General features: G+C 54.7%; 1 pseudogene; it reads right to left on the bottom strand.

The window, feature by feature from the left end:
* LOC143261286 (large subunit ribosomal RNA) overlaps window positions 1-2,500 on the bottom strand; it is a 7,677-nt pseudogene that overhangs the window by 2,646 nt on the left and 2,531 nt on the right.

The following is a 2,500-nucleotide window of genomic DNA, read 5'->3' as shown; positions in this document are numbered from 1 at the left end:
GTGATATTGGCCAACTCTCTGTCTAGCTTGCCCCCAGGTTTTTCAATACCCATTGGCGAGATCTTAATGCCCAGATATCGGAAGCCCTCGGTAGGTCCCAGTTGTTTTATAGACCGACCGTTGACCTCAAATTTGCTGGCGGAGAGTATCTTGTACTTCTTTTCTTTACCAGCGATCTGGATGGACATAGCCAGACATTTATCGGAGTTGAATTCCAACCCGTACTTTCGTGCCTCTTCCTCAGCCGTTCGAAGCATGCCCTGCATTCCTGAAACGGAGGACGCGAACAAGATCAGGTCATCCGCATACGCCAGTATATTGACCCTTTGCTCCCTGATAACATAGCCGACCTCCTCGGGTAACACCCTTATCACCCGGTCCATGACGATCGAGAATAGCAGGGACGACAAGGGATCGCCCTGCCGCACACCCCTCGCTACCCGGATCGGATCCGATGTCTCTCCATGGACCTGAAGCACGGTTCGGCTATTATGGTACGTCGCTGTTATGTACCTCACAAAGAGCTCCGGGAGTCCCAATCCCCTTAGTGCCGATGTTATGGCATGGTGACTAACGCTGTCAAACGCCTTGGCCACATCTAAGGACACAACGTGAAGCTGCTTTAAGCAGCTCCGTGCGTCACGAAGGGCAGTTGACAGTACAAGAACGTTCTCAGCACAGCCATCGTGTACTCCTCGTTGCCGCTCATCGATGAGACCGGCTTTTGCCAATCTCACCGCCAAGATTTTATGCAGCTGACGAACGACGACTGAAGCCACACTTATAGGACGGAACTCGGATGGTGTTGAGCTTCCGTCCTTCTTAGGGATAAATACCGTCCTGCTGATGAGGAGCTCAGATGGAAATGCCCCTACCGCAAGGATGACATTATAAAATAAGGTTCTTAGAACTACTGGCACACTCCTCCATTGCCTGCTCGAGATGTTATCGAGACCCGATGCCGAGGAGAGCGGGATCTCATTGGCCTGGATCTCATGGCCACGAACCGGCTCAGCGATCCAATGCAGGTCCTCCCTTTCCTGAACTGGATGAAGGTGTTCAATGGGGACAGAAGGACTGGTGAGCATAGGTGTCCAGTACTCCACCATCTCGCCAACGGTTGGTGTTTGAGCCTGCACCGGGCCATCCAGTACAAGCCCGGCCGCGCGAGACATGTCCTTCCTCCAGAGTTCCTGCATGGCCGCATACTCCCTTCTCCTCAGTCTCCACCTCGGCACGGGCCCGGCAGGTGCAGCTTTAGGTGGCCGGAGCAGTGGTGTTCTCCGCTCCTTTACTTTCGCAGAAGGCGTCGGAAAGACTCGTTGAAGCCATCGACAACAAGCACTCGGTGTTATTGGTTCTCGATTAAGAACCGTTCTCGCAAGACTTACGAGTTCCTCCGCTTCATGGGATTTCACCCTTTCGGCCGGATCAATCAGCTTACGGATAGCGTCAATATATTGGCACTGATGTTGCTGTGCCGACGCAGAGTGCTCCTGAACAGGAGTAGGCGAATCCGCCTGTCGATGACTTGTGTCGTGATGTTGAGTGACACTGGAGGTTGAAGGTTGAGACTCAACGGCAGTTCCACGCTCGCGGCATACACCGATCTTCTGTGTAACAAGAGCTTTATACGTCAATTTCTTTCTGAGGCCCTTCAGTCGATCAAGACTGAATTTATTGTCGAAGACCGTCAGCAGATGTTCGTTCATAAATTTGACGTTGCCCTGCACACTCGCAAGCGCCTCAGCCGCCGCCACCATCTCAGTCTCCTCCTGAGTCCACCTAACCTTCTTTACCGCCACCTGCACTCGTTGGTTGGCCTCGTCCGGATGAGCTCTCCTCACATGGACCCCTAACCCGATGGAAGTGGGAAAGGATCGCGAACAATGGGGACACGGATGTAGTGCCCCCCGCGACGCAGGATGTTGTGCGTCGTTACTGGACTTGTTGGGTTTATTTCTCGAGGTCGTCGGACAAACATTCCGATCCACTGTGGCCGCTGTCGTAGGGTCGGCGATCCGAGTGGCCCGAGGGCCCGCCGACAATGGGTCACTTGACCCATAATCTATCTTTTGATTCTTCGGGCCTACGACAATAGAGCCATGGGGGTGGCAACCCCATGACCCATAACATGCCTCCCTCAAAGTGACTAGAGCCGCCGCCACATTAGCGCGAAGGCAGGCCATTTGGGTGGGCTGCACCCTTACAGCGGCTCATTACTGCTAGGCAGCACGTCGTGTCGCACAGAATTTAGCCGCAACGCACTGAATGGACAGGTCCAAACAATGCATCACGTTACCGTCGGGAACCACGAGGAGGTACCTGTGCGACTAGGACGGGAGAGGCTAATGGACCTAACAAGAGGTCTATATTACGCATCACCGTCCCGCGGGAGGCCAAGGCACGGGACCGAGCTCGGATCCCAGCCACGAGAGCCGTTCACCTCGCCCAGGCCCGGCACGTCAGCCAGACCCGCTTCCCGACCAAGCCCGACACG

Source organism: Megalopta genalis, unplaced genomic scaffold (assembly GCF_051020955.1).
Source record: "Megalopta genalis isolate 19385.01 unplaced genomic scaffold, iyMegGena1_principal scaffold0046, whole genome shotgun sequence".
In the NCBI taxonomy this organism is placed as follows: domain Eukaryota; kingdom Metazoa; phylum Arthropoda; class Insecta; order Hymenoptera; family Halictidae; genus Megalopta; species Megalopta genalis.
The sequence above is the reverse complement of the archived record's forward strand: the minus strand, read 5'-3'. Positions and strand labels throughout refer to the sequence as shown.